Source organism: Notamacropus eugenii, chromosome 6 (genome assembly GCF_028372415.1).
Source record: "Notamacropus eugenii isolate mMacEug1 chromosome 6, mMacEug1.pri_v2, whole genome shotgun sequence".
NCBI lineage: Eukaryota > Metazoa > Chordata > Mammalia > Diprotodontia > Macropodidae > Notamacropus > Notamacropus eugenii.
In genome coordinates, this window is record NC_092877.1 from 264,154,664 (window position 1) to 264,178,639 (window position 23,976).

Genomic DNA, 23,976 nt, shown 5'->3' on the forward strand with positions numbered 1-23,976 from the left:
TTGATTAGTATAGTTAATTTAAAGAAGATTTTTGTCATGTTTTCTCAAAGTTAAAACCAAATGTTTCCCAGGTATTATCCAATGACAACAAACATTTATACCTATTATGTATCAGGAATCTCAATATCTGTTGAGGATACAAAAGTTAAAAAACAGCAACTCGATAATCCCTACCCTCAAGGAGTTTACAGATACATAGGGAAGTTAAGACAAGGATGGAAACATCTATAATATAAATTGAATTTTGATAATAATAGTGAAGATCAAGAAATAAAATGCAGAGAAATCTGAGGAAGGTGAGATCACTTTTGGTTGAGGAGATTCAGAAAAGCTTTCCAGAGGAGTTAGTACATGTCCATAAGGGGATCATTAACGGTCTTGCAAAGGGCAGCATCAGTGTAGTAGTACTATTGGAAATCATTCTATAATAGATTGAGGAGTGAGGAAATAAAGGTATATGCTACGCCTTCTAGAAGGTTAAAAGTGAAGGAGATGAAAGTGATTGGAAAATACTTTGAGTGGGGAAGCAAATTTCAGGAAAGAATTCATATGCAAATATGTGTATATCTACATATAAATGTAGATATATATACAAACCCATACATATGTATATATTTGTATTTGTGCGTGTATGGAGAGACAGAGAGAGAGAAAAAGAGAAAGAGAAATAGATGGAGAGGAAAAGAGAGAGATAGAAAGAGAGAGAGAGAGAGAGAGAGAGAGAGAGAGAGAGAGAGAGAGAGAGAGAAAAGCAAGTGGCATAGTGGATTAAGTCTTCTTTTTCTTCTTCCTTTAAGTGGGGGTGGGGTGGGGTGGGTAGAGAAATTAATATAAGGAAATGACTAAAGATGCAGTTGAAAGGTCAAAAGGGCTCATTCATGGAATAAAGTTTCAAGGGACAGGGATGGGATCAAGGTCAGAGTAGAAAAGATAGCCTTGTATTTCATCTGCACCTACAAAATGGGGTAAAAATCTGTCTTTCCAAATGAAAAGAACTTTTGGTAGTTAAAGATATTAGGTAACTCATATTCACATTACAACCTCCTATAGAACCACTTTAATTCATTAACTTTTTTAACTCCTTCATAGTTTTTAATTAATTTAAATAAATATTTGATAATCTCTAATTTCACTGAAGGCTTTGTATGATTAAATTCAGACACATGAATTTTAGGTTATCTTTTAGAAATATATATATGTATACATGCATACATATATATATATATATATATCCATTAACTTTATATCCATGTCCTAGTATATACACATGTCCTGGTATTTAGCATCACTAGTATTATTTCTGATTAATAGTACCTGGGATGATGTTTTTTCCCTTCAGTCACATATGTCATGAAATTTAGCTCATCATATTATAAATCTGTTTAAAAATGAATTAAATTTTTTCCAGTTCATCCTTCACCCACATGTGTAAAAATCTCCCAATTCCATCCCTAATCCCCTCATCTCTAAATTTATCAGAATTTTCAATCTTATCTCATGCTTATACAACAATGACACATTCTCTCTGTCTCTCTCTGTCTCTGTCTCTCTCTCCCTCTCTCATGCACACATGCTTACACAGACACATACTCATAATGGCATATGGAGAGTGATTCAGATGGTATTAACAAATATACAGTAATTCAAGAAATGATTCATTTTATTGGAATATTTAAGTCCATATTTTGTAAAGACTCAGAATTGTGTTTTGACTATATTGGGGCAATGAATAGTTTTTGGTTAATGGTAAAAATAAAATGAAGAAATGAAGTGTCTCAATAAAGACAAAAATAGGATATATGAAAGCAGTCAAAGTTATGTACTTATGTACAAACTTAGGTACTACAGTATAAGAGTGGGAATCCCATTTTGACAAATAACATTTTAATGGAGGGGGTCGTATTGTTTTCTGTTCTTAGTACACTGTCAACACTGATTGTGTTCAGAAGACTATGCCAAGTTCTGGAGATATAACGATAGATGTAAGTCGTGATCTCCTGTAGTTGGTTATCTTGAAATCTAAGTTAGGAGAAGGGAAATATGCCTGAAACAGAAGAGAGTAGATAGACTTCCCAGTTCTTGATAACAAAGCAGAGCCAGGAAAAAGACAAGCCTATTCGCCAAAAAAAAAAAAAAAATTGGAGAATGAATGCAAATAAGAACTTCATTATAATTTTCCTCAAGTACCATTGTTTCAGGGTACTGAACTGTGCTATCTCAATGTTCAGTAGAGAATCCAATAGATGTTAAATAAATGTGGCAATCACAACAATTTATCCTTGTTTTTCCTCTCAGCTTTTCCATAATTAAGAATATGGCCTAAAGGAGATTTGTTTTAAAGCACAACTAAACTCCTTTTAATTGGGGTTTGAAATGTTCCTAACTTTAATTCTACTATTAGGATTTAGAAAATCTTTAAGTCTATGGCCTAGTTTGAAAAACTTAGTACCCTCTCTTTTATAGTTAATGTGGTATATCTATCTATATCTATAGGTAGATAGCATATAGATACCACACACACACACACACACACACACACACACACACACTAGATTATTGTTTAATTTAAATCTACTTCTTTTTTGACACTGTTCTGTAGCCTTTTTTTCCCCTTATAATTTCAATAGCTCTAACCTCATAGGGTTTTATTTCTAAGTAAGTCTTGACCAAAGGCAGAAGTTCTTAAAAGAAAGCCCTTGAAAAGCTGTCTTACACATACTCATGAGGTAATACAGCAGAATGATACTAAATGAAACTTGGAACACAATAGATCAAATTTCTGAGTATAGTGGGGATAATCAGGGTGGGGAATTTATTGTGGGGGCGATTAAAACTTGCATTAGAGAAATAATGATCAGCCCTTTAATTACTCTCCTTTGTAGTGAGCTTAGATCAATATCAACTGTTTGTTTTTTTCCAGCTCTTTTCTTTCTTTTTTACCCCCCTTTTGAAAAAAGACATTGCGTGACTGTGCAGGTACAGGAACTGGGAGAAACTTCTGAGCCCTTGGCAAGAAAGGCCAAGAACCCTGTGAAAGTGACATCCAGCTGAGCTCTGCCAAGGGAGACTTGAGTGGTGGCAGAATCCTGATCTGACCAGTGGAGTAAGATTCAGAATAACATCATTCCCAGTGACTCAATATTCACTACAGAATGATGTCCTCAGACTAAATCTAGGGGAATGGAAGCTTTTGAGAACTGAAGACCCAACCAAAGGATTTTCGAAAAGTTCCTACTGCCTTTCTCTAAATGCATATGTTGATCTTACTAATCTCCCTTTGATTCCATGGTGAAACGTATTGTTAGTGCCAAGCATTATTGATATAATGATGGTATTATTTTCTGCCAAATGAAATTAAGGAAAGAATAACAACTTTTAAAAACAGATGATGATCCAGAAACAAATTCAGCATTAACACTTGCCAACTGATGACTCTTGTTTGGAGGTGGAAGAAACCATCCTTTGAGACAGGCATATGACAATTTAGTTCAATAAACATCAAGCATGTGTTAAGGGATCATAGTTGGTTTGGGGGATCCAAGGATCGAAAAAAAAAATACTACAGTCCTTTCCCTAAGGAGTTTATAGCATTCTCTAATGGAATCTTCGGTTTTCTAAGTAGTCTGCTGGTGAAATACCTCTTAGCACCTAAAACTGAGGTCACAAAGGAACAGGATACCACATTCCTAAAAGGAGTCCTTTGAAAAGTAGATTCCTCCAGTAGAGAAGACACATGAGGACTCAGCAGCAGCCTTGGTGTTACTAGTATGTAGAATGGGTTCCATTGTTCCCTGATGGTTGGAGAACCCAGGGAAGTGTCCAATCAGATTTGGGGGGAACGGGCAAACTCTGCTCTTGGGAAGCTACCGTTTCTCCCCATTTCCCATAGTCTTAAAGAAAGAAAAGGATCAGTGCTGGGAGAGATTCCGTTCATCCTATCTTGGTCAGTACACAAGCATTTCAATAAGCCAAGACAAAAACAACTTGTTTCTTAGGTTTGTGACAATCCATGAGTCAGAGAAGGTTATAGAAAATGTTTAGTAAATTCTTGAGCGACTGAAAGACTCAAGGAATTAAGTTACTCTCATGTGAGATAAGAGCTGGGGAAAAGGATAGAGAGCAGATTTGTGACTTCAGTCATATAGTGGGGTTCTAGGCGCTGGAATTCCATCTATCAGTGTAGGTCAGTGCTTTCTCTCCATTTTGGAATCTCGAATTATTACCTAGAAAAGAGAAAAGTTAAATAATTTGCCCAGGGTTATATATGTGTCTGAGGTGGGTCGCACAGCCAGTATGTGTCTGAGGTGGGTCACACAGCCAGTATGTATCAGTGGTGGGACAATTCTGGTTTTAACTGAGGGTTAAATAGAAACTCTTTCTTTGTTTTGTTTAAATTCTCCAAAAGGTACTTGTAAACTTTGGTTTGACCTTTCTAAGTATACTTTGGCAAATAATGTCTGATTCTTTTTTGATACGTTGATATTTTGATATGCCTTCTTTCTCTGGTTATCGTTCCAAAACTTAGTAACGTAATCACTGTAGATTTATTCATCTATGTGCGTATCTACCAATAGAATGTAAACACCGTTTATCTGAATGTATCCCAGATCATAACCTGGAAATTTCTTTTCAACAGACACCTCATATGAAATGATTTTTTCCTTAACACAGACCTCTAAAATTAGCATAGAAATGGGGGTGGGGTGGGCAGGAAAGGGTCTCTAATTTGTTGTTTTTCTGGTTAACTGAGATTTCGTATTTCAAAACTGCATATATTTCTTTATATAATCATAACCTATGAGAATGTGCTTGTAGGCAAATTCTCTTGTTTACCTATGACTATTCTAAAATATCCTTTTTTTCAGGTGTTGACTATTTATATGACAAATAAATGGTATAAGAACAACCAGGAATTTGAAGGAATATATATGTATATGTGTACATGTACATATATATAATTTACAGTATATGTATTTATGAGTATATATGTACACATATATCTACATATATGTATGTATATGTGTATATATACATATATGTGTGTATATATATATATATATATATATATATAAAATTTGTTATCAGAACAGCAACATTCTTAATTTTCCTAACCATAGACTCAGTATATAGAGAAGCTGAAATCTTTGGGGAGAGAGACAGGAATGAAACTGACTTTATTCTCTCGAACTTCAGTCTGATACTAGAACATTTGTGAACATGTCTTAAGGGAAAAAAAAGGTAAAAAGATGCACGGATAGAGATATGACTGAATTCTCAGCCCTGTGTTCTCCTGAAAAGACCGTAAGTCTGGGGAAAAAAGTGTCTCCTAAACAAGAGACCCTCAAGGACAACAACTCTGGGATTTAATCTTAACCAAAGAATGGATTTTACCAAATAAAAAAGACTTACTGATGGTAACAATTTCTGCAATTCTCAGGCAAAGCATAGGTGTCAGTGCTTCTGAGGATCTTAGTAAATATAACTGAAGCAATCTTCCACATTCCACAAATTAGGGTTATTGTTCATGATGCAAGCAGGGCTAATTTAAAAGGGGTCATGTTGTTCAAAGACATAAACAAAGCTGTAACTAGGACAGGGTGACCGGGGTTTTGCCCAAATAAAGGAAAATTAGAGGATGAAAAGAGTACTGTTCCAGTGGCTGGGGTAGCCTCATCTTGGGGATGCTTCCTTTTCCTTCTGCAGCATAAAAGTCCCATGAGGTCCTGGTGCATGCTTCCTGGTGGCTACCCTCAATCTATCACTCTCCGCTGCTGTCACTTGCCCCAGATATAAAAATTTATTAGTTTTGTCTCTGGATATAAGGAAAATAAAATAGTAGCTTAATCAATAACTGCAGCATGGTAACTGATCGACTAGATTGCTAATTGCCACAGGCAAAAAGACTAGTGAAATTTCTAAAAAGGAAAAAGAGAAAGAGAAAAAAGAAAGAAAAAAGATAGATTAACCAGCAAAGGAAGGTTAGTCTGTCTAGGGCAAGGATATAAATAATTGCCTAAATTATTGCTAAAGCAAGGGGATGTTATGTGTTCAGCTACATGGGAAAATAATAATTATGAACTTGCAAAATTATTTTTAGTTTATTGTTTCCACATTTTCAAAGTGATGAGGACTACAGATAGTGAAATGGATGATTTGGAGAACATAGCTGAAGGAAACCTGAGAGTGGTGGCAATACCTGGGAATACAGGGAATGCCTCTGGCATACAAATCTCATAGCTATTTAACATTTGAGCAGTTGAACTGTGTCTCTGATTTCAGCCAAGAGATGCCCCAGAAAGTAGGTAGGATCTAACAGATTGCTTGTGGTCTTTTAATGGCATGGAGATTTATTCGTCTTATTACTTTGAGAGATACCTGGGGGATGCACTAAGAGGGGATGCCCATGGTTATATGACCCTTGTGGGTAGAGGCAGGATTTGAACCCAGGGCTCCCTGATTCTAAGACCAGTTCTCTATTCACTGATGTGTTGTTGTTTGGCTGTTTCAGTCTTGTCCAATTTTTCATGACCTCATTTGAGGTTTCTTGGCAAAGATATTGGAGTGATTTGCCATTTGCTTCTCTTGCTCATTTTGCACATGAAGAAACTGAGGAAAACGGGATTAAGTGACTTGCCCAGGGTCACACAACTAACAAGTGTCTGCAGCCCCATGAGTCTTCATGACTCCAGGCCAAGCATTCTATCTACTGCAACATCTCACTGCCCTTCTCTACCCAGTATTTCACCTTGAATTTTACATAGAGATACAAAAATAATCACCTTTAATTATTTTCCTACATCCTTCTGTTCAGACTATGGAAAATTCCATCAATTTAGCACAAAGTTTATGCTAGAGGCCTGGGGCAAAAAGAAAACTTGTTGAACAGTGGAGAAGAGAGAGCCATAGAAATAGAAAGGATCTTGTATACTACTCAGTCCAACTCCATTTTAAATATGAGGAAATAGAGGTGGGGGGTGGGAGTGGTGATAATTAACTTACCCTCACAAGATCATAAGTATCCCAGGTGGAATTTGAACTTGGGTGCTCTGACTTCCATGTTTCCTCCAATGTGTGAGTTCTTCCCAGAACCTCCACTGGGAGGAAGTGCCCAGGCAATCATTCCTACTTCTTCCTTTCCAGTTCTGCTCTGATTCTTCTGACTTCTCCATTTCCCTGGAAGATGCTTCTGGCTGTATGGCCCTTCCTCTGATAAGTGAGTTCCTTATGCTCATTCTTTAATCCTCCTTCCTCTCCCTCTCCCCTTTGTGCCTTCTTTTAAGTATTGTATTTCCCTACCAGAATCTTAAATTCTTCTGGGCAAGAAATATCTTTTTTTTTTGGGGGGGGGGGGATTTGTATTCCCAATACTAAGTGTAGAACCTAGCACATAGTAAGCATTTAACAAATGCTTCTCAACTTGACTTGGGTAATAGCAATTGGGGATTCTAGTCCAGTGACTTTGGAGATTTCATCTAATATACTAATGCCTCTGTTTCCTCTTCCATAAAATGGGAATGATAACTTTCATTCTTCACAAGGATGTTTAAAAGGTAAAAATAGAATGTGCCATGGTCATTAGAAGGGCAGCTAGGTGGCATAGTAGATAGAGTGCCAGGCCTGAAATCAGGAAGACTCCTCTTTCTGAGTTCAAATCTGGCCTCAAACACTAACTATATGACCCTGGAGAAGTCAGTTAACTTCATTTGCCTCAGTTTCCTTATCCTTAAAACGAGCTGGAGAAGGAAATGGTGAATCATTCCATTATCTTTGCCAAGAAAACCCCAAATGGGGTCACGAAGAGTCAGACATGACTGAAATGACTCAACAACAGTATAGCCATTAGACTGTTAAACACACCAAAATTCTGGTATGAAAGGTTTTTGGAGAAGGTCTGTTTAAAATCTGGACTGATCCAAAAAAAGAAAACTAGCAGGCCATTCTCGTCACTCTTCCAGACAGTTTGCTGAGAAGTTTGGCAAGTTGCCTTGGCAGTCATGGAATATTTCTGGCACACCAAGGATTTCGTGACACAATAGTGGTTGTTGGGGCACAGGTTTTTGTATTTGATTTCTTCCTCTGCCACCATCACTCTGAACACCCTGGAACAATAGCCTCCCTGTTACTGGTTCCCTTAGAAAACAGAAAAATGAGACTGGAACTATGAGATAAATGAAAACAATGATGATATAACAAAGTATATTTATAGAATAACTAGCATGTATATGGATGTATGTATATGTATATATTCACATATGTGTGTATGTATACAGACACACACATACATACAGTGCTTTTAAGATGTTTGACATGATTTCCTTCTAACAATCCTGTGAAATTTCTGTTTCTAGTACTAGTATTTCATACACATTTTCCAGATAAGGAAACGATTATTCCAAGAAGTTGTGACCCATCTATGGTCACAAAGCTAATAAGAATCAGAGGAGGATTTATACCCAGATCTCCCAGCCAGTACTATTTCCTCTAAACAATTTTTACTGATTTTTTCCTCTTTGTAAATTGGGGGGAGCCAAAATGGCAGATAAGGGGCAGTTACTCAGCTGAACTCTCCCAACATTCACCTCCTTATAACTTTAAAATAATTCCTAGAATCAAATCTTGGAGTGGCAGAGCCAACACAAATTGGGTGAGATATTTTTCCAGCCTAAGAAAACTTAAGAGGTAGACAGGAGAAGTGTGTAACACCAGGGTGGAGGTCTGATGGAAGGCTCTTTGGAGCCTCCTCAGCAGCTTCTATTCTCAGCCAGAGACATTATTGTTGAAAGGGGACCAATGACATCACAGGTGATGTCTTAACTTATGTATAAATTGAATTGCAGGGAGGCAGAGTTGCACAAAGTTCTCAGCCCAGTCTCTCTTCCTGAGAAGGTTGTACAACTGCTCATTTGGCACTGATTGGCAGCTCCATTGCTCATATGCAGTTTTTGGTCACAATTTCAGAACACAAGAGAGCGCTGGTGGTGGGTCACAAGGGAGCAGGGGCCCTGGTCACAGTACCAAAGGAGAGAAGAACACTAGCGATTCTTGTGTACAGTCGCAACAATGTTGTAATGATGACCAAGTATGAAAGACTTGGCTATTCTGATCAATACAACTAACCAAGACAATTCCAAAGGACTCATCGTGAAAGAATGTAATCCACGTCCAGAGAGGGAACTGAGGAAGTCCGAGTGCAAATTAAAGTATATGTTATTTTTCTTGCTTTTTAAAAAAAATATGGCTAATATAGAAATGTGCTTTGCATGATCTCACACACTGCTTGCCTTCTCAGTGGGTTGGGGAGGGGGTAGGAGGGAGAAAGAGAATTTGGAATTCAAAATTTAAAAAGAAAAAAAGCGCTAAAAATAAATAGTAAATTGAGACATCATAAATAAATAATAAATTATCGTCAAACAAAATAAAAAAGAAAATAGGTACACGTTCTAATTCACATAAATATGATATTGTCAACAATGAAAACACTATGCAAATAAAATTATTAGGTAAATGGAATATTTTACTAATATAATTATTTGATAATATTATTATTTGATACAAGGTAAAAATATTTAAAATCTGACACTGTATGTAAGAGGAGATCTGGGACTAGGATATCAGCTAGAAGGCAGACTCCAATATCTGAGTACTATCTCCATTTGACATAGCAATTGGCCTACTTTGATATCAACTTACTCTAATTCTAGTTAGGAAAGAGGGAGAGACAAAGAGACACAGAGAGAGAATTTTATTAAGTGCTTGTTATATGCCAGGGAGGGTAGCTAGATGGCCCTGTGGGTAGAGAGCCAGATCTGGAATCAGAAAGACCTGAGTTCAAATGTAGCCTCAGACACTTAGTAACTCTGTGATCCTGAGCAAGTTGCTTAATCGTGTTTGCCTCAGTTTCCTCATTTGTAAAATGAGGAGAAAGAAATGGCAAACTCCTCCAGTATCTTTGCCCAGAAAACCTCCAATGAGGTCATGAAGAATTGAACATGATTGAAGTGACTGAACAATGACAAATGTGCCAGGCAGTATATATACTGAGCACTGAGAATACAAATGTAGACAAATAGTCCTTACTGTAAGGAAAATTTATATTCTAATGAAAGAAGGCAAGATAGAAAGGGGAACTGGAAGGTGGGAAATAGGAGAGCCTACCCAGGTAGGAACAAGCCTATTGTTGTGGAGGTGGAAAAGTATGGAGAACAGAAATGAGCCAGAAGTGAAAAGAATACTTCTGAAGTCCCTCATGATATGGTGACTTGGGCTGGGGATTCACTAATCTGGAAAGCAGCCTTCTTGGGTAACTTTTCATTACTAACTAGTGTGGCCAAGTCAAATCAAGTCAACGATCATTTATCAGTCACCTACTATGTGCCTAGCACTGAGCTAACCACAACCCTTGTAGACCAGTTTTCAGCTTTTTTCATTACATAGGTAGAGTGGGACCTATTATTCACTGCAATGCCATGTGAACAACACCCAGCTAAAGTGCGCGCATGTATTTCAAGCCTTGATTTTCTGTCAACAGAGACAGATTCTAAATCCAATGGAATAACATTCAGAACTATTTGTAACATATTATTTTAAAATATAGAGGTGTTGGTGAGCATTTTTAGATTTTCTTTTATGGAAATAGTGAAAAATATTTCTCTAGCATTTTTTGGATTTTATTTTATTTCCAATTAAAGTACTATTGGTTTGATTTTTGACTTAGTGTCAGATTGGGTGAGCACCCCTATTTTTATCAGTATATAAAAGGTCTAAGTATATTAATAAACACCATATATGTGCTTTTAACTTTGCAAAAAATAGAACACACACACACACACACACACACACACACATACATGCAACCTTTATAGGCATTCCCTCAAAAGGCATAATGCATAATGACTAGAGAAGTGACATTTGAGTAAGGAAAACTCAGGTTTGAGTCCCACCCCTGACACACATTGCCTTTACCCTTAGAAAATCAAATTAATTTCTCAATGTCCCCACACAGCTTCTATAAGTTGCAGAGCAGGTGTTGATTTGCATTGGTAGAAATAGTTTCCACAGTCAGATTCTTCACCTGGAATCACAAGTCTAGTCCAAAAAAAAATTCACTCAGTTGATTCTCATGGCAACCTTGGAAAGAAGGGTTGTTTTAAATGAACATCTTCAATTTTCCTAAAGAGATGAGACGTGAAGATTATGGTGGGGTGGCAGATAATGTAGAGAAGAGGACATTGGGTTATTTTAAGTGAACATCTTCAATTTTCCTAAAGAGATGAGACGTGAAGATTATGGGGGGTGGGAGAGAATGTAGAGAAGAGGACACTGAAGACAGAATTAGGAGAACTCAGTTTTTACTTGTGAGCCTAGCACTGGATGACTTGTTACCTTGAGCAGGTTTCTTAACCCTCTATTCCTTAATTATTTACTATCTGTTAAATGAGGAAACTTCCTTCAGGGTTTTGTAAAGATTAGATAATAACTATAAAGCAATTTGGAGAGAAAAAGCTCTTGGCAGGGATCTCTGACAAATAGATAATAGTTTATTATTAACAGGAAAAATGAAATAAGTTATCAGTCATGTGAATCAGTGTAGACCTTAGGTCCAGAATATGAAAAACAAAACAAAACAGGTTATAACTAATAGTAAGCATTTAGTTTAAAAAAAAAAAGATTTGTTTTGGTTGTGTGTGTTTTTTGTCTGTTTTATTTTGTTTTTGTTTTGGTGGAAACCTGTGATTTTGTCAGCGCAAGAAATTCCTGGGATAGAAATGCTTTCCATTAATTCAGATTGTCAACTCATCTGTATCTCATAGTCTTAAAAAGTTTTCTCAGGGCACTGAACAGTCAAGTGACTTGGGCACACACCTATTAGGTATCAATAGCAGAACTAGAAGCCAAGTCATTCTTGACTTTAAGATTGGTTATCTATCCACTGCACTACAATATCTTTTATTTGTCCAAAAATAAAAAGGTAACCCAAACATTGGCACCAAACTTTTTGTGGACACCAAAATTATGAGTTCAGAAGCATCTTTTATGTGATCTTCCAAAAATAGGGGAAGACCTGGAAAAAATATCTTTTGGCTTGACCTCCTTTTCCCCAACTTCTTTAGAAAGCAGATTAATTAAATATGTCCATAGGAAAGTCTTTAGAAAAGACGTGCTTACTTAATCTTTTGGCTACAATCAAGTCCAAGATCAATCAATAGTCCAGGAAAGAGAAACAACCTTAACAGGGGAATAATATATTTAAGAAATGGAAAAAAACTAAACCTTAGTAGCAAATGCCCAATAGCAGCTCTTTGAAGGAAGTGTTTGAAGGCTCCCTTGAAGGCAATGAAATCATCATTTCCAGAATAAACTAGGAACATCTGACCTGAAAGTGAACTTAGATTAGGGAGTGAGACTATAGATTAGATCACCTCTATTAGAGCCAACCAGGAAGTCTCCATTGGAAAGATGAGGAGAATGTATTATTCTAAAGCTATCTTTTTAATTGGACTTTTGGTTCACTCCAAGAAGAGAATCCTAGGAAAATCATTGTGACATTCCTGGAATCAAAAGCTCCAAGAAAACTGGTCATCATAGGTGGGTACAAAAGACATATTCTGTAATAATTCCATGTCGATTTATTTTTTATAAATAGAAACATATTTTAAAGGCATTAGGAGAGCTCATTGTTTAAAATAATTCTACTATGAAACATTTTTTGGAAGATTTCTTTTAGCAGAGATAATAGGAATGCCCTGATTTGTCTTCCAGTCCAATCCAACAAGCATTTATTACGTGCTTACTATATGTGTGTGTATGTATGTGTGTGTATATTTTATATATATATATGTATATATATATGTATGTGTGGTGCTCTGATGAGCCTTGGGAACACAAAGTATACGTGTAAATCTGAATGGTCATATTAAGTTTTGTTCATTTTGCTTGACCCCAGAAGATGGGCCTAGTCCATCCTAGTCTGCAGGTAGGAGCTGCAGAAAGACAGGTTTAGTTCAATAAAAGAAAAATATCCTAACAATAAGGGTTATCTGAAAGCATAATGGGCTGCTTCAGGAGATAACCAGTTTCCCCTTATTAGATATCTTTTAAAAATTTTACCCCTTACCCCAACCAAAAGTCACTTTTTGGATTATATTCTGTTTAGTTATTTAGAATTGGTGAATGATACATGCAGCTCTGGTCTGTTGATATATATATGTATATACTTTTTAACCATAAGTAGTCTTCTAATGAACATATCTGTTCTTCCATACAGCTTGCCAAGCAGGAGTATGAATTTCTGGATCTATTAAACCAAAATAATCTGGTGACTCTTCCTTCTTGGGGAACCTCCAGGATTGCATCCAGGACAAAGCAACATTGAGTCCTGTGATGTTGGCCAATGGTTACTGTCTGAAATGTCCCTTCTCCCCATGACCACCTCATACAAATTGAAAGTAATGTTATTATCCTCTAATTCTAGGCACTATCCTTAATTACAAACAGGGGCTCCCCAGTCAATCCAACTCAGGAAAACAGAATTACTCTCAATTCAAATAATTCCAGAGGTATCTGTTTTAGCAGAAACATCTGTAAACCATTCTGCAGCCCTTCAATAACAGAATCACATGCTATCTGACCAGTAACCATAACAGGACTGAAAGCCAAATTGTGTTTCTCATTGGAAAATGAACTTTAGGTCACATCTTTAACCTATAGACTTTTAGAGAGAAAAAATATAAGAAAATAAAACTTTAAAAGTCTGATTTATAGAGTTTAAATACAAGTTTCTTTATTTTTCTCTCTTCCAACAATGCTGCCACCTTAGTCCATGCCCTCATCTCTTCACACCTGGACTATTGCAGTAGCCCCCGATTGGTCTGTCTCCCTGCTTCAAGTCTTTACTTACTCCAGTCCACATTCTTGCCTTCTGGATCAAATATAAAATCCTATTTGATCTTTAAAGCTTTTCATAACCTGGCTTCTTCTTTCCAGTCTTCTTCCACTTAATTATGCTCCAGATAACCCCCTGATTCAGTAAAAGTGACCTAAGATACCCCATTTCCCACCTCCATGTGTTTTTATTGGATCTTTCCCCTTCTCTGCTCCTGTCTCCCTTCAGTTTTCAGCTAAAGCATCACCTTTTATAAGAACATTTTCCAGACCTTCTTAATGTTAATACCTCCCCTCAAGGACGCTCCCCAATTTATTCCGCATCAATGTTATTTACCCAGTTATTTGCATGCCATCTCCCTAGTTAGATTTCCTTGAAAACAGGAACTGTTTTTTCTTTTCTTTGCATCCTCCATAAACACCTTTTCCCCCTCTTTTTTATTTTTATCTTATTTTTAATTTATGGAATAAAATAAGCAGTTCCATAACATAGTAATAATAGAAAAAGATTACACATGAAACTGCAAATCTATTATGTACAATTTGCTCTTCCTTTAAGAATATATAATAAAGTTGTCATGTCAATTTTTCCTTCTCCCACCCTAAAGATGGCTACTATTAGACATAGATATGTGTATATATGAGTATATGTGTGCATGCATGTGTGTGTATATGTGCAAAATCAGTCTATACATACTTCTGTTTATCAGTTCTTTCTCTGAATTCAGATAACATCACAAATACTTGTTGACTTAAGAGTCCAAAATAAGGAACTGTGAATTGTTACAAGGACACCTTTGAACTCACAAGTCCAATGCCCAGATGTGACCAACTCAGAAGTATGTAAGATACCATTGTTAAGATGGTCTCTGTGTTAGGCATCTATTATATCTGGCTCAAAGTTGCTTGGCTGAGGTCTGTGGAGCCATAAAGGAGAAGCTCTGCAGGCTTATCAGGTGAGTTGGTTTGGTTGCTGTCTCTCAAATAAAACATGAAATCAGGATTCCTCAGGCTAATTTGGTAAGTTGAGATTCTAAAAGAACTCCAGCTAATGCATACTTAATTCTGCTTGGCACACAATTCAACACCTAAGCCTCTGCAGAGTGGAGCTGTTGAGAAAACCTAGAAAAATTAAAATCACAGTATGTATCTCATCCATTGATAATGAAAACTAGCTGTGAAGGGGAAAAAAAAGATAACCTGGAAACAGTGCTGTGGCTAGAGTATAGAAAATTGGACTGATTAGATGGATTCCAAACAGTGAGTCAGGGAGGCAGTTGGTGGGGAAAGGGGCTCCTTCAGTTGGAGTTAAGACAAAATAAACAAACCCTGAACCTGTGAGACTCTTAAATGTGTGTAAAACCAGACCCTGTCCCCTGTTTCACTAAGGGAAAGCAGAAGGAACTACCTCTTCCTCCTTCTAAACACCCTTCTCAAGACCTTCATGTTTGTTTTAACCTGATTGCAGCTATATAAGAATGTTAGGGAAGTGGGCCACACACAGTATAATATGACCTAGAACCTTTACTTCCCCAGGGAGGACCTTGGGCTCTCACCCTCCCTAGAGATAGCTCTGTCTGGGATGCAAGAAAGGTCAAGGAACAAAACATTAAACTGGAAGTCAGGAGAACAAGGTTTTTTCCAGCTCCACCCAGGATTTTTATATATGACCTTTGGCTGGTCCACACTGCTTGAGCTTGGCTCTCACTAATCTCTTCCTTAGAATTTGATGGTACTTTGAAAAAGGAGTCAATTTAGGGACCAAAACTAAAACATTTTCTTACCCTTCCATGTTGACAAGTTTAGATTTTAGTTACCACAATTGTTCTGTAATCATAAAAATGGATATCTGGTTGAATTATATGTTCCACATTGTGAAATGGTAATGTGAAATTAAACCCAAAGGACATATTAAAATAAAAATTAAAAACTGAGCCACTATACAAAAAGACAAATAATCTCCTGAAAATAAAATCTTATGGTAAATTCTCTATTTAAAATCAGAGAACAAAGAAACTCAGAGCAGGAGAAATCACATAATCTACACTCTACTTTTTAGATATGATTTAGGGAGAGGAAATGACTTGTCCAGAGTCTCACAGTGATTTTTCCTATATCCATATAGAACATTTCAGCATTTCTAAATGTCCATTTTCTTTAGAATCCAGAGGTAAGCTGTGTTTATCAAGGAATGGAAGCCTCGTGGGTATGCCATGGAAAGGAAAGCACTAGTCTCTAAAGTCACCACCCATGAATTATAATAAAATTTCAGAACTGGAAGAGACTTCAAAGGTCAGCTAGTCCAATCCATGCCTAATTAGGAATATCCTTAAAAATACCTCTAAAAATTGTGTTTTATTATTACACATATATAACCTATACCAAATTGCTTATCGTATTAGGAAGAAGGGAGGGACCAAGGGAGAAAAATTTGGAACTGACAATTTCATAAAAATGAATGTTAAAAATTGTCTTTACATATAATTGTAAAAAATAAAATATTATTAAAAATAAAATACCTCCAAAATAGTGAACATCTCTCCTCAGCTTAATGAGCTCCAATTATGGAAATTCACCACTCTGTGTTTAGCTCATTCCATTTTTTGACATCTCAAATTGGTAAGAAGCTTTTCCTTGTACTTAACTGAAATCAACTTCTCTGTGGTTTCCACCAATTGTTCTCACGTGACGTTGCAGGGTCCAAACAAATAAGATTAATCCCTTCCCCACATGACAACTTTTTAAGTACTTGAGAAGAGATTATATTTTCCATAAGTCTTTTCTTCTCCAGAAAAATAAAAGCCATAACCAGTTCAACAAATGCTCAAATGATGCAAGTCATTGACTATTCATATTCACCATCTTTGTCATCGTCATTTGGATTCTTTCTACCTTATCAAGCTCTTTTCTCAAATGTGGCTCCCACAACTGAAAGTAATACTCTAGAAGTGGTCTGCCTAGGACAGAGTCTCCAGAGAACAATATATACCTTGTTTTATACAATTAGTTTCTCATAATGAAGCCAAAAGATCTCAGCTCTTTTTTTGTTGTTGTCTTGTCAAACTATTGACTTATTGTATATGTGTTCACTAAAACTCTCAGAATTTTTTCCACTGTAATTGTCTAGCCAAACTTTTCCCACTCTAATAATCCAGCTGATTTTTTTTAGCCTGAACATAAAACTTAAAATTAATCTTTATTATATTTCATCTCATTAAGATAGTCTGTTGAGACCTCTTTGGATCCTGATTCTATTATCTTGCCGTCCCTGAAACTGTTGATGCACCAAAACTAACTCTTCCTTCTTCTCATCCCTATGTCTAATTCCTTCGATCACAGTATGGTTTCACTATGTTTGGAAAAAAAAGAAAATATCTCAAAATGACCTTGTCCTTTGTTAGGAAGAAATTACAACCAAAAAGTATAAAGAATGCATGACTCTACTAGGTTTATTATTTGTTGATCGCAAAAAAGAATTTGTTGAAATGTTGGAGGGGATAGGGGAAACTTGTGACACTAATGTGCTGTTAGTGGAGTTGCAAACTGAGTCAACTATACTGGAAAGCTATTTGGAATTATGCCCAAACCACTATAAAACTGTGCATACCCTTTGACCCAGCAATACCACTACTAGGTCTGTATCCCAAAGAGATTAAAAAAATGAACAAACAAACAAAAAGGAAAAGGACTTATATGTACAAAAATATTTATAGCAGCTCTTTTTTGGTGGTAAAGAATTAGAAATTGAGGAGATGCCCATCAAGTAGGCAGTAGTTGAACAAGCTGTGGTATATGATTGTGATGAAATACTATTGTACTATAACATTGTATTATAAGAAGTGACAGCAGGATGTTTTCAGAAAACCCCAAAAGACTGAGACAGTACTGAAGGAGTTATGATGAAAAATGTTACTCATCTCCAGAGGAAGAATGGAGACTGAATGCAGATTGAAAAATACTTTTTTAAAAAAGAACTGTATTTTTCTTATTTTTGGGGGGAGGGGATCTGTGCTTTCTTGTACAACATGACTAATATGGAAGTATGTTTTATAGGACTGCACATGTGTAACCTATATAAAATTGCTTGCCATCTCATTGAGGTGGGGGGAGGAAGGGAGGGACAGAATTTGAAACTCAAAATTTAAAAAAAATGTAAAAATTGTTTTTACATGTAATTGGAAAAAATAAAATATCAAATTTCAAATAATTTCTAAAAAACATTTGTTGAAATAAATGTAGTCTTAAATTCTCTCTTCAGGTAAAATGTCTTTCTCTTTAAGAAAGAAGATATAAGTAATATGTTATATATAAGGATGATACAAAATTTCATGACAGTTACAGCCTCAGTGATAACTTTGCTCAATAATATGATAATTCAATATTAAATGATACAAAAAATATTTTCCCTCTTTTGTTATTATGATACTCTCTGTAATATTTTCCATTCTTTTCCATCCTTCTCTTAAAGTATTTAAGTGTTTTCCATTGTCATAGAGGATGTCCTTGGTAAAGGCCAAATAGAAGCAGAATGGTCTGCAAATGATGAGGTTTTTTTCAATCAGCTTGTAGATTATATTGTGCTAGTTTTATAGAATCTGCAAATACTGCAGGACCTCCTAAATTACATTCCGGTCACTCAGACTAATCTACCACATCCACTGGAAAAACCAAGTGAATGAAGAATCCACATTGTCCAAACTATGGCATGCACTTCTCTGGGCAGCCTATTGAATTATTCCAATCAGCTGAGCCTAGAACTGAATAACAATGTCCTGATTGGATCATATTTGGGATATCATGAAATGTCTTCAATGGCCCCCCAAATCATCTCTGTTATAAGAGATAAATTTTAAAATTTCAACATTATTCTCCTAGTGTTGCTAGTTGGCTACAAAATAGGCAATATTGCATCAGAATAATCAACAATGCAAGCTGACCAAAGAGTAATGGACTTATGTGGGTGACAGTAGGCATCCTCTACCAGTGATGACTTACTACATGAAAGACACTGTTTAGTGCCTATAAAAGGAGGCAGGGGAGTCAACTAGGAAAATCAAAGGATAACATTTTGTATTGACAAAATTTGAGTAATAATCAATTAACAAATATTTTTTTAAGTACCTACTATATGACAGACTCTATGCTTGGCTTAATGGAACCAAGGGAAGACTTCGAGGTCATTGGATAGATTTTCCGTTATGGGTTTTTAGAAGACAGATCAGAATAGCAAAAGATAATACTTCACAAATGTGTTGTTACTAGTGAGATTACTTGTATCAGAGATCATATATCCACTGATAAATCAAAATCTTTTCTTCAATTGTCCCATAATCATTTTCCTGTTAATTCAAATGAATCTCTAACTCAGTGGTGTCAGTGATAATTTCATAGACCCTGGAGCCTTTCTCTGCCAAAGCAAGGTGCCTCCAACTGCTTCACTTTCCTCTTTCTGCCTTTCCTTCCAGCCTAGAAGTGGGAGACCTATATCACCATAGTCTGATCTTTTCCGTCACTGAATCAGAGCAAATCGACCAGGAAAAAAGAGCTACTTCTATGGCAAAATAAGTGTAGGTGCAGAATTCCAACATCCCCATTGTCTCAATTTCCAAGGCAAGGTCTCTCAAGGCAGATGGCTTCCAGACCATCCTTGTTGACCCCTGTTGAAAAGGTAAGACCACACAAATGATCCCGTTACTGATTTAGGAGTTGTCTAAATGACTTCCTACCCTAAACAGTTATCACTTTACTTCTCCATCTGATTTCCAAAGTGTCTATCTGCTTACCTTTGAAAGCCCAGTCCTAAACTATTATTTTGTTTTCTTTATAGTTGAGCTGTGACTTAATGGATGCCCTTGGGCCTGAGTTTCTTTTCTCCCAAGCTATTGCTCAGTATGAGCCAGATTAAGCTCTGGAAAAACTCAGCTCCACACTAAGACCCATTAGACCAGGGATTTTGCCCCCTTGGAGAATGAGATGGGTTTAATGAACTAGGTGTAGGCATAAAAGTGAAGTGATTGATGTTTGTATTTGAAAATTAACATCTCCCTTACCCTCTAGGACCTAATTATGATATAATGTATAATAATTATGTATATTATTGAATGTGTTGTTTTTGTTCTGTTGTTTTAGTCATACCTGACTATTTATGACCCCATTTGGGGTTTTCTTGGCAGAGATACTGGAGTGGTTTTCCTTCTCCAACTCATTTTATGTATGATGATACTGAGGCAAACAGGGGTAAGTGACTTGCCCGGTGTCACACAGCTAGTAAGTGTCTGAGGCCAGATTTGAAATCAGAAGGTAAGTCTTCCTGACTCCAGGAATACTACTCTATCCACTATGCCACCTAACTGCCCCATTGTGTTACATTTAATTTTGTTTTGTTTAATTTGATTACAATACATACTTGGTAATTTCTTATGTTCAGATCTGATCACAACTTTAAAAAAATTTGGAAGATTGATGAGAAATAAATTTGTATGACATTGAACTTCTGAGTCAGATTAATTCAGAGGAAACTATCAAGAAATATTGTGAAACTGAGTGACTTTGTTGAGACTGGAGTGGCCCCTGTTTCTTAGTACTGATAATGTCCCTCAGTTTTTTTCTTCACTCAAAAAAAAGTAGTGCTTTGGGATTATATTTACCATGATGGATAATTTCATTGTTCTTTATTTTGGACTAAAGAAAAATTTCTAGAAGATATGATTTTCATTCCCTCAGCACTCGTTTTTGATTAACGAATTGAGAGTGAATTTCACTTCTCTGGATAACATAATGGGTTATGAAATTGTAAAGGTGATTGTAAGATGGTTTACAATTAGAAGCTGCTATTCAAAAACTAAGAAATAGCTTCAGGGTTTTTTTTAGCTTTTTAACTGAAAAATTTATCACTGAAATGGAAATAAAAATCTCTTCTAGTCAACAAGACATTTTTTTTATCCTGAAATGACAACCAATCATTTGCTTAAAAAAAAAATCAGACAAAAGACACTAAATGTGTTTTTCTCATGAAAACATGAATTGTAGGTCATTTTACTTTTTAATGGCTTTGTTTGTGAAGAAATTATTTAGACATAGAACTCCTGTTAGAGCTTTTGGATTTGGGGTTAAACCAATATTTAAGTATAAAACCATAACGAAAGCATGTAAGTAAATATTAAATTAAATTAAATCACATAAATACAGTCCTGGAGTAAGTTCCTGTCCTGTACCAGCCCACAAAAATGAAAGCAGCCACCATGGTGGGGAGGAAGGATTTAAGGTGCTAGAAGTGGTGACACCCTTGACTTTCCCTGTTATTTATAGTGAACATTTATCTTAGAAGAATTCTTATTTCATAGTGTGGAGATGAAGCTCTAGAGAATGTGTGGGAATGACCAACAGAAGTGGAATACAAGTGGTTGGGTAGAGGAAAGTATAGTAAAAGGACTTATGGAAGAATGAGGGTTTAGAAAAATGTAGAGAGATTGATAGTAGCAAATAGCAAAGGGTATACACTAGGAAATGGAAGAAAGCAAAACATAGGAAATGGAAGGAGAATTAAAAGAAAAAGTAAAAAAGGAGAGTAGACAAAGATGAACTTTTTAATATGTCAGAGAGAGGGATATAAAGGGAAAGGAAAGACTGAAGAAAAACAGAGAAAAAAATAGATAAAACATTGATAGCCAGAAAACAAAGCTTTAAGGTTGAGATATCGGCAGCCCTTTTCCTAAAACAGAATTTCAAGATTACATGAGTGGGCTCTCTGCCCCAGTTACATAAAAATGGAGAAAAAAGGAGACACCCCAAATGGCCTCATTGTCTCTTGTCAGTAATCATAAGAAGGGAATGCTGCCTTTCAGTTATCTGCTGAATGGAAGAGTTAGGCGTTGTCTTCTGCCTTGGAAGAGACTCTGTCAGAGAAGGCAGGGCAGGAGAATCAGAGCTGAAGTTATTAAAGCTAAGGGAAACTAGTGCTCAGAAAGCAAATTCTTCTGTTTCATACCTGGCAGATTTTTTAGTCCCATCAAAAGCAAATGAGAAACTTCTAATTTCCATGACTGCAATTTAGCTCGTTGCTCCTTGCTGAGACCCTGAAAAACAGATGCAGGATGAATGAATAGATGCAGATTGGATCATAAGAGTAGGAAAAAAAAAATACATTTGTGATCCTATTTATGTACCAAGCAAATAGATCCCTGACTTAAAAAAAATTCCAACATACACACTCACTTAAATTTTTATTTATATGATATGTCTATGTAATTAAAGCTATATGTCTACATCTTGGTTTTCATTAGTCACTAAATGTCTACCTTTTTTCTTAGTATATTTTAAAGAGGGCAGTTGGTTTTTTAAAAGCCTCTATGCCTTTGACAATGTTTTAAAAATAAATTTCAAAGACTTGTCACTTGATTTGTAGGTAACGAAGGATCTGGTAAATAAATAGTATTTTCAAAAATAAAATGGAACCACTTAAGTGCTTTGGCATACAGAATGTTTGTAATAGAATGCACCAGGTAATGGATAATGTCCTACACAATGGTTTGAGGGCATTATTCATAGGAGAAAATACATTCTTCGTCATGAATTTGGATTATTGAGGCCATAGGACTATTTTATGCTAGTCATTTTTCCTCCTTTCTAGATCATCCTTCTCATCTTTAAACTTTCATTCTCCCTCTTTCTGCCCAACTTATGACTGCAGATGCTGGATGACAACACCCCACAGCCTAAGGAAAGGACAATACCACAGATGAGCTAGGACAATGACAGTGCTCTATCATCCTGTGCTTTGGAGGTGCTCAGAACCGGGAGAGCACCTCTGTCCATGAAGTGACACCCTCCCACCTTCACCCAATTGGCTGAATAAGTGTTCATCCATCTCCAGGCTATTTTTCCTTTTTAAAGAAGGTGAACAGATGTTTATATTCATATCTTCAACTAAAAGACTTTTCCAAAGGGACTAATTAAAATTATTTTTTATTTATCACTTTAATATTCAAACAATACATAGCTCATGGCAAAGATCTTGGTTAGATGCTCTTATAAGATTTAAATATATTTCTATTATTTGAGCTTTCAAGGACTTTCATTTGTATTGACTATTTTTCTCCCATAACACTGGGAACTCTTAAGACCAGGGATTATTCCTTTTTTTCCCCCACAATATTTCACATATACTGGATAATCAGTAAATGTACTTTCACTAAGAACTGATGTAACACAATGAAGTATACTGAAATAAAATTTTATGGTTTATATAATATATTCCTCATGACAAATCTGTGAAGAAGGTAATATAAGAATTATAACCCTTGTGTGAGAGACATTTTCATGAAATAAAGGACCAGGGTATATTTTACAGGATTTTTCCTCATCCTCTTGTCTTGAAATTCCCACCAAGGATCCTTGGGACCAATTAAGTGCTTATAAGTGTGTATGTTTTTTTAAAAAAGCAAATCAACAAAACCAGCAATCTCTAGTGAGCAACCATTGGTCTTTCATATTTTAATAAATCCCCAGAGTCACTTATCAGGCTCAGTATGCAGACTTAATCAGTTCTCAGTATGTGGACTTCTCTAATACCATCCCACATTCTTGGGCATGTCTTTCTTAGGATGCTCAGGAAAAGATCTGCTAAATAAGGTGGAAACATTTCCCTTAGGCTGTCCATGTATTATCTCTGCTCACTATATAACCACACCACTTCTGGACAACATTTCCTTTATGATATATTTTGTGTTACTTATCATATGTAAGTCACTGATGACACTGAAGACTATTTACAAATGTTTGTGCTGCTTTTTATGTTACTTATGTAACAGTTTAGGGATACCCTTTGTCAGAGTGTATAGCAAACAATACAGACACATTTAAATATTTCAACAATATGTCAACCCAGTAAGACCACCTCTAATTATCACCTACAACTACTGGAACCTTAGGATGACAGTTGAAGTGTCTCAAGGATAAGAGTTAAACTCAATTCTCTTAAGATTTTTCAGTTTCTCTTAAAGATGATGATTAACTCATTCCATTTCTCAGGAAATAAGTTCCTGTGCCTCACAGAGTATCTCATAATAATGCTAATTAAATCTCTCCAGATGACAG

The 23,976-nt window shown here is 36.0% G+C and overlaps 1 long non-coding RNA gene across 1 annotated transcript; it reads left to right on the plus strand.

Moving 5' to 3' along the window:
* Positions 1 to 3,730: 3,730 nt before the first annotated feature.
* LOC140512891 (uncharacterized) lies at positions 3,731 to 23,227 on the plus strand. The gene is made up of 5 exons (XR_011969961.1): positions 3,731 to 3,943; positions 7,141 to 7,213; positions 19,347 to 19,549; positions 20,055 to 20,181; positions 22,571 to 23,227. It is a non-coding gene; the product is annotated as an uncharacterized lncRNA (long non-coding RNA).
* The last annotated feature ends 749 nt before the right edge of the window (positions 23,228 to 23,976 follow it).